Here is a 16,867-nt window from a genome sequence, read left to right as displayed (position 1 = left end):
TTATCCACATAGCAGCCACCAGCTGAACGCGCACTTTGTAACTCGTGATAAGTGGGTAACTCAAGGGGTGCGTATGGACACATAACAAGAGCAGTCTCATGGCCTAGTGGATAGAGTGTGGGTTTGGGATTCTGAAGGACCTGGGTTCTAATCCCAGCTCTACCACTTGTCTGCTATGTGACCTTGGACATGTTACTTCTCTTCTCAGGGTTTCAGTTCTCATATTTGAAAAATGGGGGTGAAAGCTAAGAGTCTCATGTGGGATATGGCCTGAGTCCAACCTGACTAGCTTATATCGATGACTATACTTAGTACAGTGCCTGGCACATAGTAAGTGCTTGAATACCATAAAAAATGTACTATCATTGCCAGAACACATCCTGTAACATCAAAGTAAACAGCAGATTAGCTCAAACAGGGAAAGTAATTCTTGTGTCCAGAACTTCAACAACATTCCAGGGAGAGCAACTATGGGTAACAGATATCTAAGGAAAAAGTATATGGGGATGTGGAGAGTTTGATTGGCTTTGATTATTATAACTACAAAGGCATTTCCTGTAGTAATAATCGTGTAAATGACCAGGAATAATCCCCTCAAATGTTTCTGCACTTTAGGAACATTTGAAAATCCCATGAGAATTAATTCCATTACTTTGGTGAGATTTTTTTCCCCATCAACATATCTTCAGAGTATTTCATCTGCAAAATGCAGCAGGTATTTAGGAAAGAATGCTTGAATTGAGGGTCAATTAGAAAACAAATATTCTTCATTATTAGCTCAATACATTTCATATACTTTTTACATATAATTCTGTCATTAAATTCATTAATAATTGCCATGTAACTTACATATTTTCTAAGGCATCATGGTTAAGTGGGAATGTTTAGACAACCCTGGAAGAATCATCCATTCCATCCTTCCCAGGATTTATGCAATTCAGTCTGAAATATTTGATATTTCTACACAACTTCAATGTCATTATTTATCCACACATCCTTAGGAACAAGGGTGATAGTTGTAATCTCAATGTGGGCAGGGAGCTTGTCTGCTAACTCTGTCATAATGTACTTTCCCAAATGCTGATCACAGTGCTCTGTGCCTGCTGAGTGCTAAATACCATTGATTGATGTTAAATGTGACTTAGTAGGTTTTAACTCCCAGTGTTCAGCAAGGATTAGTGTCTGATTTGCATTAACATCTGTCTCCTCCTCTACACTGTAAGCTCACTATGGGCAGGGAATGTGTCTACCAACTCTGTTGAACTGTACTCTCCCATGTGTTTAGTACAGCACTCTGCACATAGTAAGTGTTCAATAAATACCACTGATGATTATGATTTGGACTACATCAGTGCCTCCTTATGCTTTGCTTATGCTTTGACATACTAAACAAATACCATAATTAAGATCCACGGAGGTTGCCTGATATAACACCGTGAAAACTTCCCCAGTGAAGCAATACTTAAAGCAGTTCAGTTAATGTGTTGATGATGAGCATGTTCTTAGATGACTGTATTATATTTATATTCAATAAGACTGCAAGCTCCTTATGGGCAGGTAACACGTCTACCAACTCTCTTGTTCTCACCCAGGTACTTAGTCCAGTGCTCTGCACTCAAATAGCACTCCATCAATATGATTGATTAATAATAAGAATTATAATGAGTGATATTTAACCACTTATGTGCCAGGAACTATACTGACCAGGAGGGTAGATAGAAGATAATCAGGTCAGGAATTGTCCCTTTCATTCATTTGATCATATTTACCGAGCACTTTCCATTCTAAGTGTACTAATTGCTATCCCACATGGAGCTCTCAACCTGTCAGAGGGAGGAAGATTGAAATCCTCCTTTTCAGATGACATAACTGTGGCACAGAGAAGTGAAATGGCTTGGCCAAGGTCACACAACAGACAAGTGGCTGCACTAGGATTAGAACCCAGATCCTCTGACTCTCAGGCCTGGTCCCTTTCCATTAGACCATGCAGCTTCCCGTAGACTTTGGCTTCTGGTGTTGTTCCTGAATTTCCTGTCATTTGCTGTGATTCAGGCTGCTTTCACAATTATCTGTATTCCTTGGGCTCACCTCTTCTTCTCCAAAAGGGCAAAGCCCTCAGGTTTGCACTCTGCATTCTACATTGGACATTATTTCATTTCTCATCTCCTCCTGCCAAAACCACCTCTCAGTCCAGTAAGGTGAGGAATATACAAGCACATCAATTGTTTTCTGAAGGCAACCTAAAAACTTCGTGAATTTTCAGAATATCAATTGATCAGATGCTGGATGAGTTAATAGTGAAACGATATTCTTTCTTAAGATAATTGCTTGGGCCTCCAATTCATCATTAGTACAACACTTTATTCAGAAGAATTTACTCATCATTAGTATTAATTGCTCTGGTAATTGATTGGTTGTATTCATTGAGCACTTACTATGTGAAAAGCATTGTAATAATTGCTTGAGAGGGTACAATATACAATATAAAAGATTTGGTAGACGCATTCCCTGTCCACAGTGAGCTTTCAGTTAAGAAGGGAAGACAGATATTAGTATAAATAAATAAATTGCTAGTACGTATATAAGGTGCTGAGGGTTGTGGGAGGGAGGTATATCGGTTATATTGCTTTCTTAGAGCTATAAGAATTGCATAGGGTGATCTTCAAATTACAATTCTACCTATTCAGAGAGAAACCCAGAGAAGGGAACAACAGGTTAAAGTTCATGGTGACATAAGAAAACTGTAGGAGATAAATCTAAATAATAGAAGTTAACCAAATGGGCCCGGCGAGAGACATGGAAGAGAACAAAGACTAGTCATTATTAAAATTTTACATTTCTCCTTTCCCATGTGTACAGTCATCGGAACTCTGAGACACCAGTAACAGTTCTGAGAACTTAGAACTGTCTGATACCTCGATTCTTCCAGAGTTTAAGGTGAATCATGGGAATGAGGTGAGATGCAACACCTGAAAGAGTGTACAACAAATTCAGAGAAGCAGCAGTGGAAAGAACAGAGGCTTGAGTGTTGGAGGTTCTAGGTTATAATTCTGACTCCACCACGTTTGCTATGTGACCTCAGGTAAGTCACTTCTCCGTGCCTGGGCTGTGTGACTGAGTTGGATGTCGCTGCCATTCAAAATATAGGAAGATGGAGCTCCATGTATTGAAATCCAAGAGAGAACCTCAAAACAATGGCAGGCACACCAAACAGTTCTCTTTACATAAAGAAATAGTTTAAAGATGCAACCCATGACATTTTTCTAGATAACAAACTATCTGTTAAGCCTGTGTCAAAACATTTACCTGTTTCGAAACATTTAACATAGTTGATGTTATGAAGATGATGCTTTTGTTACCATTTTTAGGAGATATAGGAATGTTTCTATGAGACTATAGTATATTTGTTATATTGTGTGTGTGTATGATATAAATGTACAATATTGTTATACTGTACTCTCCTAAATGCTTAGTACAGTACTCTGCCCACAGTAAGCACTTGATAAATATGATTGTCTGACTGGTTGATGTGTTTTTGGTAATAACCTTTGGGACATGCTCCATGCATTATTTTCCAGTGTTAATTGAAAGAATGAATTGAACATCTCATTGAAATGGCTACTTTATTCAGAATGTAATACGGTAACTTATTTCCAAGGGACCTGCCAAACAAATATAAAAGCTGTATTCCTACTTCTGATATCGAGGGGTATAAACAGCTATCAAAATTTCAGATAATAAAATTAGGTGGTCAAAGAACTAAATGATAGAAAATTCAATGTAGAGATTTCAACTGTCACCCAAGCCAATCCCAGTATCTCTTTACATTTGATTACCTTTACATTACAGTTAATTGAGGAGCAAATAGAAGTCAAAGCAGGTTCCCACATATTGGATAGCTGGCCCCTTTTAAATGAAAAGAGTCTGTGGACAGGGCAAAAATTTCATATTTTAACCAAACGTCACCCTGGATACAGGAAAGTGAGTATTGAAGAGATATCTACATAGTCTTGGGGTGATTGTGGTAGCCAGAGGGTGGCTTCCTAAGGGACCAGGAATAGAGTTTCTTGTAATCCATCCATGATGACGCAGTAGGAAAACAGCTTCCTAGTTCAAGTGACTTATGTTGCCAATTTGTACTTCCCAAGCGCTTAGTACAGTGCTCTTCACATAGTAAGCGCTCAATAAATACGACTGATGATGATGATGACTTTGGAATACTTGTGACAGAAACTTTTTCAGGCTGTTTTCTCAGGCTTTATATCATGGGGTTAAACATGGTGTAGAACAGAAACAGAAATGTATCCACACCCCCTGAGTGGCCTGATTTGGGCCGTAGCTATGTGATGATAGCAGATCCAAAGAACGAGGTGACAACTATGAGGTGGGAGGAACAGGTGGAGAAGGTTTTGTGCTTCCCCGTGGCTGAAGGTAACTTCAGGATGGTGGAGATTATTTTGACATAGGATACGAGTATCAAGAGAAATGGGGCTGTCCCAAAGATCAGGGCTACAGCATAGACTGAGAGTTCATTCATAGCTGTGTCCCCACAGGCCAGTTTGAGAACTGGTGTGATAGCACAGGAAAAATGGTTCAGCCTGTTGGAATCGCAGAAGGGCAGGGAGAATAGCTGTTACATCTGCCCTATCTGGACTGGAATGCCACTGATCCAGGAACTAGCCGCCATCTGGAGACATACCTTCTCGTCCCTGAAGATTGAATATTGTAGGGGGTTACAGATGGCCATGTAACCATCATAGGCCATCACAGCCAGGAGGAAGTACTCCATGGCTCCAAACATAAGAGAGAAATACATCTGGGCTGCACAGGCTGTGAAAGGAATCATTCTACTTTGTGTCCAAATGTTCACCAGAATTCTGGGAAGAGTCACGGAAGTGTAACCCACTTCTAATAATGACAAATTCCTAAGGAACAAATGCATAGGGGTTTGTAGAGCTCGATTGGCTTCGGTTATTAAAATGATTAAGCTATTTCCCATCAGGATCATCATGTAAATGACTAAGGATGCTGCAAAAAAACTCTGCAGTTTGGGAGTGTTGTAGAATCCCATCAGAACAAACTCTGTCAAGGTGCTGTGATTTTGTCTTGTAAGTTTAATCTGCAGAAATAGCAAGCAATGTCAAGGAATGCAAGTCAGGGTAAAGATTTGTGAACTGATCCTTATTAGAAGAAGAAAACTGATCAATCCATCAATGGTATTTAAAGAGTGGTTGCTATATGCCGAGCCCTGTACTAAGCATGTGGAATAATAATAATAATAATAATAATAATAATAATAATAATAATAATGGCATTTATTAAGCACTTAATATGTGCAAAGTAGTGTTCTAAGCACTGGGGAGGTTACAAGGTGATCAGGTTGTCCCACGGGGGGCTCACAGTCCCCATTTTACAGATGAGGTAACTGAGTTACAGAGAAGTTAAATGACTTGCCCAAAGTCACACAGCTGACAATTGGTGGAGCCGGGATTTGAACAGATGACCTCTACCTTTAAAGCCCAAGCTCTTTACACTGAGCCATGCCGCTTCTCTACAATACAACAGAATTAGTGGTTCTGATCCCTGCTCACAACGAGCTTACAGTCTAGAGGTAGAGATAGATATCTATTTAAATAAGTTATTTATAATACAAACTTTAAAGATAGGTGAATAACCATTATGGGGGTGAGGATGGGGTGAATATCAAATAACCAAAGTTCACAGATTCAAGTACATTGACTTAAATAATTGGAATTGCAATGAAATGCATCCAAAAGGAGATGGCATAATTGCACTAGGTTGAAGGATGATGCCAGAGGAAGAGGTTTTTGTAGTATTGACTTTTTTTCTCCCTTGATGCCTGGGTGAGTATTAAGCTATTAGCCTACTTTTGAGTGTGGAGGACAAGACAGAACGACATAATCGAGCAGTCCATTTCTTTAGGTTCTTTAAATTTCCAGCATTGAAGCAATAATAAATGCTTTATGCCTTTAGCTAGTGGGACATGAGAAGGCAAGACAGAAGAAACTCTAAACAGAGGTAAAAAAGAATGAAACATTTCAAAGATGCAGTGAAGCAAAACCTCATTGTGGGAATTGATGATGGACATTGGGAGGCAGCAGGAGGACAGATCAGATGAGTGTGCAGACATTAGAAATGTAGTGACTCTAAAAGGAGAGGTTTCAAGAAGACCAGGGAACAGAGGGTGTAAAAGTTCACACTCTATTTAGTAAATGCACTAGTGCAGCCAGAAACAATCCTTTCATGCACTCAATTTGGGAGGAATTATTAGTCATATAAATTTTATCAGTGATACATACTGCATGTTTATACATAAGCATACTGATTCAAATTAGTCAGTATAATTCCATAATGAAAATGACCCCAATGAGCCTGGTTAAGGATAAAAGTTCCACATACATTTTCTGAGTTCATTAACTCTGTTTAAAGGAATTGGAATGATGAAGCAGAAAATACCAAATGTGTTGGAGAATATGTCCAATTAGGTAGAAAATGTAATGGCAAGAGTCCTGAAGCAGAGTTATTTTTCATGTGTATTTAAGAAGACATAGAATCAATCAATCAATTAGGTTTATTGAGTGCTTACTAAGTGTAGAACACTGTACTAAGTGCTTTGGAGAGTACAACATAATGGAGTTGGCAGACACATTCCCTGCCCCAAAGTATCTTACACTCTATAAGGGGAGACAGCCATTGATAATAAATAAGTTATGGATGTTCACTCCCACCCCAACCCCTGCCCCACCTCAGCTCCACAGTGCGTATCCTTAATATGTATTTTAATGTCTGTCTCCCCCTCTAGATTGTAACCTTGTTGTGGACAGGGACCATATCTTTCAAGTCTGTTATATTGTACTACCCCAAGGACTTTGCACAGTGCCCTGCATACATAAGCATTCAGTAAATACTTTTGATTATGTATATAAGTGCTGTAAACCATTACTGATTCTCTTGGTGGGTTACATGAGGTGCTATAAATCTTCAGTATCTCCTCACAAAAGAGCTAGTTAATAAAATTTAACTGATGAAGTCCTACTCTAGGGTTGTTTGACAAACGCCTGTGGTGGGGATTGAATAGGAGTTGCATTGCATAAAATTCCAAAAAACAGTGCATCAAAAATCAGATATGGTACCTGGATTGTTATTGCTACAAAACATGGAAATATTATTTTACCTGGTAAGTTGACTTAAAGGACAGAACAATTTACATTCTAATGACTCAGCTATAGACGTGGAAAAAAAGAAGAAAATTAGAATTAGATCTAGAATGAAATAAATTGAAAAATGTCACTGGAGTTTGAAGTTAGGTTGATGGAAAGGTATTAATGGAACACATTTGAAGAAATGGAAATAAAGCTGCTTTTACTGTGCACATACAAATTTCCCTGATAATATTCCTTTAAAAATTTTCCATGTCCACAATGGCACTGTCACTAGGTAAATGGGATTTCTGTTGTCAAAGCAACCTGCTCCAGATTCTAGGAATTCGGGTGGAATGGATGGTGTTGAAGAGTTTAGGAAAATGGTAACAAGACCAGGCCAGAAAACATCTCATTTGAGCAATGACTGAAAAAAAGTTTTATTTTAGATTGCCTACATGAGATGGAACTGACTTTGCTACTTGCTATGGAACATAGAATGGTAATATAGTTCTTCTTTCAGTCTGTGCTCTCAGTCTTAAAACTGTAGTTGTTCCAGATTTCTCTCTCAGAAGAACTCTGCGAACCTGAGGTGGATGTGTTTTGGTTTGTAAACTCCTGATGAAGATAGCAAAAGCAAATTAATCTTGAACTTGGCTGTCAGTTCTGAAATGGTGGTTTTGTAATGTCGCTAGTCTAAAAATCTTTAAGGTTACTTGGACATGCTCCACCACAGTGTTTTAGCATTCCTGTCCCAGTGGAGCCACTTCACTGACTAAGGCTGCCCGGGAATCCCAGCTTGAATACAATGAGTTGCTTGATGGGGTTGACTCAAGTTTTTTCACCTCTCCGTTGTTGTCTTCTTTCTTACTCCTAGACTTGGTGGTCTCAGACCACTCCCAGAGTCCAGAAAAGCAGGTCAGCAATCAGAGGAAAGGACAGAGAGCATCCAGTTGGTTAATCATTTCCTGCTGTCTATCAACTATCCACCAATAATCCCTAAGGTGAGCTGTTTTCATTTTGTTCCATGGTATTTGTTAAGCATTGACTATGTGTCCAACACCATTTTATGTGCTGGATTAGATACGACTGAATTAGGTTGGACACAATCTCTATCCCACATGGGGCTCACAGTGTATTTAGGAGGGCAAACAGGAAAACTGAGACATGGAGAAGTTAAGTGACTTGTCCAAGGTCACACAGCAAGCATTTGGAAGACTGTGATTGGAATCCAGGTCCTCTGACTCCCAAGGCCGTGCTCTTTCCACTGGCCATGATGCTTTGCTAATAATAATGATAATAATGATCAACCAATTGTATCTATTGATAGAATTTTATTGGGTGTAGAGCACTGTACTAAGTGCTTGGTAGAGTAAAATATAACTGAGTTGATAGACATATTCTCCCGGTTTTGTGTCTATGTATTTGAAATGCTTCTTCTGCCCACCTGTTTACATTCCTTTCATTACATCGCCTCATGTTCAGATTAGGCCTGCTCTAGTCTGGTGCCCTGCAGAAGGCTGCCCAGGATCACAGAGTCCAAAATTGTTCCCAGAAAGCTGGCCAAGTGTCTTGTTGTATACCAGAAAGTCCAGTTTTTGACTAGCCTGTCCTCTGCTTTATACAGTAGAGGAACCCATTGCCTTTGCTGCTGACTTTGGTGGCTCCATCCTCACAGACCTAGAAAGTAAATGTGAGAGGTCTGAATCAATGGGGAAGCAGTCAGGAGTCCCTCCGGCATGACTCTTTTGGTTGATGGGAAATCTGCAGAGTTTGGTAATATGGTTCATGTGACATCATCAACAATATCCTATGTGCCCAGGGCAACATCCATCTTCTTGAGAAGCAGCATGGTCTAATGGAAAGTGCAAAATCCTGGGAGTTGGAGGATCTGGATTGGAATGCCTACTTTGCCAATTGCTTTCTGTGTTATCTTGGGCAAGTCACTTGATTTCTCTCTGGCTCAGTTTCCTCAATTGTAACATGGGGATTAAATATCCATTCTTCTGGCACCTTATACTGTTAACCCATAACAGTATAGGGACAGGGACTGTGCCCAACCTCATTAACTTGTATCTAACCAAGTGCTTAGAAGAATTCTTGACACATACTAAATGCTTAACAAGTACCACAATCATCATCTCCTTATCTGGAATTCACTATGTCTAGCAGTGGCTGCCCTAGCTCCATGCCTCAGTTGAACAGGGATAACCTAAGCCCCTTTTCCGAATATTTTTGGGCCAGGAACATTTCTACCAACTCTGTTGCATTGTCGTCTCTCAAGCATATAGTACAGTAAGCGCTCTGTAAATATGATTGATTCTGCACACAGTAGGCGCTTAATAAATATGATTCACTGGTTGTTGCCACTCATGTAGAGGGGCTTAACATCTGCACGGTGGTTTCACCAACTCATGGAGGCCTCTGTGCTGGTGTCAATCATTACACAGAGTGGCAGCATTCAGGCCTCTGGCCAGTCTTTAGACATGAGGATGTGGGAGACTCAGCTGGGGAAACTGGTGGGGAGATCCCTCTTGGGGACCAGATAATCATAATTGTGATATTTAGTATGTGCTTACTATGTGCCAAGCACTGAACTGAACACAGTTGTAGATGAAATTCTCTCAGATGAGTTCAAGAGCCAGGTGGGATCAGGGCCCAAAGGTCCAGCCTGCCTCTTACAGGATCTAGAAACAAGGGGATAATAATAATAATTATTATGGTATTTGTTAAGTGCTTACTCTGTGTCAGACACTGTACTAAGTAAACACTGGGTCAAGCACTCCAGGACTATAGCCCTGCCAAGACTGAAAGCAGGAGCTAGCCTAGCCTGGCCCAGCCCTAGATAAATTCCTGTAGTGTTATCCTATGGTCCACAGAGACAGCATGGTCTACTGGGAGTTAGGGAACTAGAGTTCTAGGGTTCAAGCCCAGCTCTGCGATTCGACTGCTTGGGTAACCTTGGTCATGTGAGTTAACCTCTCTGGGCCTTATTGAATAGGAATAAAATATGTCTTCTCCGTCTGATCCTAGAACCCAGCTTAGTACAGTGCTTGGCACATGCATGTATAGTTATAGTAATAGTAATGGTAGTGATCACTAGTATCATCAGCTCGTGCCTATTTCCTTTGGCTCCACCAGCTGGAAAACATGAATCTCAATTTTGATCTTTCTGTCTTGGTTATGGGAGAAGTTAAGTAATATTCAGTATTTTGGAGATTCTTAGGGGCAGGATGTCATTATTAGGAAATGGACAGGAACATCTTAAAAGTGAAAAAAATCAAAGAGCAAAGGCATGGCAGGTAGTTTTATTTTTTATCACTGTGAAGTGTTTATATATAAAGACACTCCCAGAATGCTTTCTGAAAAATGCAATTTTAAAGGTTCTTCTCTAGAATTTGACTTTCTTGAGAACAGTGGAAATATAATCACACTTGGGTAACTGCAATAGGTCTCAATTGCAGGATTTAATTCAGATATTTGATATGAAACATATCTAAAGGAGATTAAATGAGCAAGGTGGCTAGATCCTTCGGTTTCTACCGGTTCAGCCCTTGCAGCGCCTTACCATGGATCCATATTAACAAAGGAATATATTTAAAAGTAAATTTACAAATATCTGCTAGAAAATTGCTTCCCCCTTCCAAATCTAACCAAAAAATATGAAAAAAAAAATAGAGTAACCTGGTGTTTTTAAGACTCAAATGGATCAATTGAGGAAATATTCTGACACATGGTTCAGACTACAATAAAACGAATATTAAAATAGTTGACAAACTTAAAAAGAATATTCCTGTGAATTAGTTATATGGTCCATTAAATATCTAGCTGTGCTTTAATCTTCCATCTGTAAGCAATTTTTTTCAGACAGAAATCCGTGTGACATGATTTGATTTTCATTAACATTTAATCAAAAAATATAAAAACTACAATAAACCTAAAAATTAGAATAAATGATTGGTACCACAACCACTGGAAGGAGGCAAACAAAAGTCTTTAAATGTTGATCCCTCAGTAGTGCATACTTTTTGACTTTGTCCACTCAACTCAAAGAAGGGGAAAGAAAGAGTCCTCTCTAAGTTTCTAGGTTTACTCTGCCAATCAATTAAGCTGAGAAGTTTAGGTAATCCCCCAAACTGTGGTGAGTGGGTCCCTAGCTGTAGAGACAACATGCCTTTTTAAGCATAAGATCCGTACTTCGTTCCAAGCACAGCTAGCAATTGTATAACATATTTTAAAAATCTTTGATTCTCATTTTGGTCAGTACTGATGCTTGGTAAGGTTGCAGACTGATATTACTTGTCAAAGTAGAATTTCAATTTTGAAAAAAAAACCGACCTTCTTTAGCAACCCTAAAAGATTTGCATTCAATTGCAGCTCTCTGTATATTTGTGAAGCTTCTTACCTATGGAGTGGAACTTCCCCTGAAAGACTGAATCAAGGCAACTTATGATTTCCACTAAGAAGCTTATTGTGTACCTTTTTCTATTTAGAATAACATTGCTTTTAAATGATTACCCTGTAAAAGTCATTTTAAAGAATTCTAGGCATAGCATTCACACTTCATTCTTGTAGCTCTTAATTAGCATAGTATCATCTATTTCAGTTGAATATATAGAGCTATCCCATTCAAAGACAACCGTGTTGACAATGAGATTGAATTCATGGATGCAGGTCATACTGAGAATGAATTGCACCCTGTGCACCTGAAAACACAATAATTTCCTAGGGGAAATAGAGGTGGATTTAAACGCCATTAATGTTTAAATACAAGAGGTCAGATCGAAACATTCCCTCCATTCCTTAGGGATGCCTCCATCCCTCTGGCATTCCTTGAACGTTTTGGTGAATAAATGTTTCTCCTAGTTTGGCAGGACCATTTGCTGCCTTGTGCTTTTCTCTAGAAAATCTTCCAAACTCCAAAATTCACAACCCTCATTCTGGAGCAATAAATCAAGAACCAGAGTGGTTACTATTCGATTTTATCTAGGCTCACTGATACAGTTACTTCACTTGTGTTTTATCTACTTCTGAGTCATCTACAGGAGGCAATATTTCTGCTTCAAACTAATTATCTTGAGGGCTCCTAGATGGCAGAGATCACATCTACTTACTCTAGCGTGTCCTCCCAAGTTCTTAGCACCATGCTATTTACAGAGCAAGTGCCCAATAAAAACTACTGATTGAATGATTCCCAAGTGCTTCAAGGAAAGATTAACTCTGTCATCATGGGAGATGAAGCAGAGTTTGTCAAAATTAAACTGAGCAGCCAGAATGATGGAAAGGTACTATCACCTGAATCTTTGATGGATGAAGAGTTTCACCCTAGGATAACCACATTTCTCTGATGTAAGAAATGATTGTATTAGTTTTACCAGAAAGCACATAGAATGGGAACAGAATGTTCTCTAATTTCAGTTCACAAACGGAAACGTTTTCTGACACTCATAAGACAGTTTCATTTATTTTATAAAGTTTTACTATGCAGAGTTTGCTAGATTCACATAGGACCAGTGGTCTGCTTGTAACTCGCCAATAGTAATTATGGTATTTTTTCAGTGCTTACTGTAGGCCAGCAATTTTACTAAGAGTTGGGGTAGAACAGATATTTAATCCCCTGTTTTATAGATGAGGAAACTGACTCACAGAGAGGTTAGGTGACTTGTCTGGGGTCGCAAACAGGCAAGTTGTGGAATTGGGCTTGGAACTCTGGTATGCTAGCTCCTAGGCCCTTGCTTTCACCACTAGACCATGCTGACTTCATAGAGGAGGTGGGAACTTAAAGATGCTTAAGAAAGGGAGGGAGGGGTACATGTTGATGCTATTGACAACTGTCCACATGTTTTGTTTTGTTGTCTGTCTCCCCCTTCTAGACTGTAAGCCCGTTGTTGGGTAGGGACCGTCTCTATACGTTGTCAACTTATAACTCCCAAGCTCTCTGCACACAGTAAGCGCTCAATAAATACCATTGAATGAATGAATAGTATTCCCATGAATCTGCATGAATTCTCTCATTTAATGGTAGCCACTTTGCTTCTTACCTGCTGAAGTTTGTTGCCTCAAAATAGGAGGAGCTTGGGGCAAGAGCCAGAGGCCATATGAAGTGCTAATTCTTTGACTGACAGGTGAAACCTGGCAAGAATTTGTCTGTCAACTCTTTAAGGTTGTTTCAAACTTGGCAATTTTCCCATGTCTCTGCAGTGGGGCGATAAGATGTCTACAACAGATACAACAGATTGGGAGTAGCCAAGCCAGGCCTAGCCTTTCTTCTGTCTCATAAACTCAAGCTGAATATTGCTGGTACTATTGAAAAAATACTTTTCACCTCAATAATGAGATTTCTTTTCTGCTAGAACCATTTAGAGAACATCCCAAATTTCATGTTCAATATGCTTCTACGTAGAGGGTAAAAGGCAAATGACCCTTCTCCCATTCTTTTAGATTTGCTTCCCTCTCTATCCATCTTCTTGTGTATTGCACAATAACATTTTATTAGGAGACTAGATCAAGCACTCGGGAAGAATCCATTTTGACTTAGCGATGAATTAAAAAATGGCGAAGTGATCACATTTTGTGAGAAATTCATTCAGTTTACTCGTATTTATTAAGCACTTAATGTGTGCAGACCACTGTACTAAACTTTGGAGATTACAGCGTATCAACATAATGGGCACATTCCCTGCCCACAGTGAGCTTACAGTCTAGATGGGGAGAAAGACACTAATGTAGCTATATTACCAATATGTAGCTGAGTGCTGTGAAGCTGAGTCTGGGAAGTGAATAAAGGGAGCAAACAGGATGCCATAGAAGTTGTGCGAGAGGAGGAAATGAGGGCTTAGTCAGAGACGGGCTCTTGAAGGAGATATGCCTTTAGTAAGGCTTTAAAAGTGGGGAGAGTAGTCATCTCTTGGGTATGAAGAGGAAGGGTGTTCTGACAGGATGTGGGTGAGAGGTTGGTAGCTAAATAGATGAGATCAAGGCACGGTGACTAGGTTAGGATTAGAGGAACCAGGTGTACAAGCTGGATTATAGAAGGAGAATGGTGAGGAGAGGTAGGAGGGAGCAAGGTGAATGAGTGCTTTGAAGTCAATGGTGGGGTTTTTTGTTTGATGCAAAGGTAGATGGAAAACCACTGGAGGTCCTTGAGGAGTGGAGAAACATGGACTGAATGTTTTTGTAGAAAAATAATCCAGGGAGCAGAGTGAAGTGGGGAGAGACAGGAATTAAGGAGGTCAGCAAGGAAGCTGACATAGTAGTCAAGACAGGATAGGATAAGTGCTTGGATGAATGTTTTAGCAGTTTGGATGGAGAGGAAAGGGAGGATTTCAGTGATGCTGTGAAGGTAGAACTGACAGGATTCAGTGAAAGATTGAATATGTGGGTCGAATGAGAATAGTCAAGGTTCCAGGCTTGTGAGACAGGAAGGATGATAGTGTTGTCTACAGTGATGTGAAAGTCACTGGGAGGAGAAGGTTTGGTTGAGAATATGAGGAGTTCTGTTTTGGACATGTAAAGTTCAACAGCAAGACAACTGAGTAAAGATGTCTTGAGTACAGGGGGAAATGCAAAATTGCAGAGAGAGAGAGAGAGATCAGGGCTAGGGATATAGATTTGGGAATCATCCACATAGGCATGGCAATTGAAGCCTTTGGAGTGAATGAGTTCTCCAAGGGAGTGGGTGTAGATGGAGAATAGAAGGAGACATAGAATTGAAACTTGAGGGATAGCTGCAATTAGGGGGAGAGAGGCAGAGAAGGAGTCCTCAAAAGAGACTGAGAACTAGTCACCTGAGAGATAGAGGGAGAATCAGGGGAGGATAGTTTCAGTGAAGCCTAGGAGGGGAAGATCGACACTGTCGAATGTAGCTGAGGGAAGAGGAGGATTAGGATGAGATAGAGGCTATTGAATTTGACAAGGAGATCATTTGTGATCTTTGAGAGGGTGGTGAAGGGGAGGGAAACCAAATTGGAGGGTGTCAGAGGGAATTGGAGAAGAAGAATTTAAGACAGTGGATGTATACAACTACATCAAGGAGTTTGGAGAGGAATGGTAGGGGAGAGAATGGGAGATAACTGCAGAGAACAGTTGGGTTAAGGGAGGGCTTTTTTTAGGATAGGGGAGACATGAAGAAGCATGTTTGAAAGCGGTGGAAAGAAGCCATTGGAGAGTTAACAGTTGAAGTGGCAATCAGAGAGGGAAGAAAGGGGGAGGCAAGTGCTTTGATAAGGTGCAAAGGGACAGCATCAGATGTGCAAGTGGAGGTAGTGGATTTTGAGACAAAGCAGGAGATCTCCCCTCTTGAGATACTGCTGAGAAAGACTGAAGATGGGGTAGGAAGCAGGAGGGACTGAGGAGGGGCAGGATAGTTTGTAAGTTCAATCGTATTTATTGGGCACTACTGGTTGCAGAGCACTGTACTAAGTGCTTAGGAAAGTACAATACAACAATAAATAGTGACATCCCCTGCCCACAACAAGCTTACAGTCTAGAAGGGGGGGAAATAGTCAGTCATCCATACAAATAAATGAAAATTACAGATATGTAAGTGCTAAGGATGTGGGGCAAATATCAAGTGCTCGGATGGCCAGGATGTCTTGCTTGTCACAGGGAACACCCCTCTCATTTCGACTGGAAGCAAGCCCTCCGAAACGTCACGTTCCTGGGCACGGTGGAGTCTCCCAGCCCTCGGGAGACAATGTTTTCGAAAAGATCGGATACGCCCACATCATCTTCATCGTTGATGGGGTTTGTTGAACGCTTGCTGTATGCACAGCACTGCATTACGCACTTGGGAAAATCCAACACAGGAGAGTCAGTAAAGCCATTCCCTTTCTGGAAGGAGCTCCAGGTAGTTAAAGCAAGGGGAAGATTAAGGGAGATTACAATTTTCTCAATTAAGGAAGGTAGCCAGGTCATTAAGGGTAAGGGATGGGGGAGGCAGGGAGAGGAAGGGAGTTAAACGTCCGGAATAAATGGTGAGGGCAATGGGCATGGGTGTCAGTAAGGAAGGATAATTTATTTTGCTGGGCAGAGTTAAAGCACACAAGGATGAACTTGAAGTGGGCAAGGTCAGCCTGATATCTAGATTTCCTCCAGCCGTGCTCTGTGACTCTGTACTCTGTGGCTCATACACAGGAGTGATGGAAGTAGACTGGCTGGTTCAGGGCTGTGGGCTAGTGGTATGAGATTGATGAAAGGTAGGGGAGTGAATGAGTTGAGTTCATTAGAGAGGATGGTTTTGAGAGTGTCAATTAAGTCATCAAATTGGTAGTTTGGGTATGGGGCATGATAACTTGAGAAAATTGTTCAAAGTCAAAACCATGGAGGTTTCTTTCAGGACAGATCTGTTGGTATAAGGTGTGTGGGACAGAAGCCAGGTGAAGATGCTATAGTTAGAGAGATTTCACCTTTGGTAAGGGTAGAACTTGTACAATGACTAGAGTTGATGAGATCAAGTGTGTGTCCAAGTTGGTGAGTGGCTGAGCTGGGGTGGAGCAGGAGGTCAGTGGAGTTTAGGAATGATAGAAAGCAGACGTTAGAAAGGTTGTCAGAAACACCTATGTGGATATTGAATTCCCCGAGGACCAATGTAGGGGTGGAGAAAAGGTGAAGGAGTGTGAGAAAAGGATCACAATGGTTCAGAAAGTTGGAGGTGGGGCAGATCTCTTCCTGGGCGATTTAAGATTGTCCATGATGGTTTGTGGCCT

The 16,867-nt window shown here is 40.5% G+C and overlaps 1 pseudogene; it reads right to left on the bottom strand.

The window, feature by feature from the left end:
• Positions 1–4,339: 4,339 nt before the first annotated feature.
• Positions 4,340–15,941, bottom strand: LOC119924179 (annotated as a pseudogene).
• Positions 15,942–16,867: the final 926 nt, after the last annotated feature.

This window comes from Tachyglossus aculeatus, unplaced genomic scaffold (genome assembly GCF_015852505.1).
Source record: "Tachyglossus aculeatus isolate mTacAcu1 unplaced genomic scaffold, mTacAcu1.pri scaffold_87_arrow_ctg1, whole genome shotgun sequence".
Classification (NCBI taxonomy): Eukaryota; Metazoa; Chordata; class Mammalia; order Monotremata; family Tachyglossidae; genus Tachyglossus; species Tachyglossus aculeatus.
This window is presented reverse-complemented; position numbering and strand designations above follow the sequence as displayed.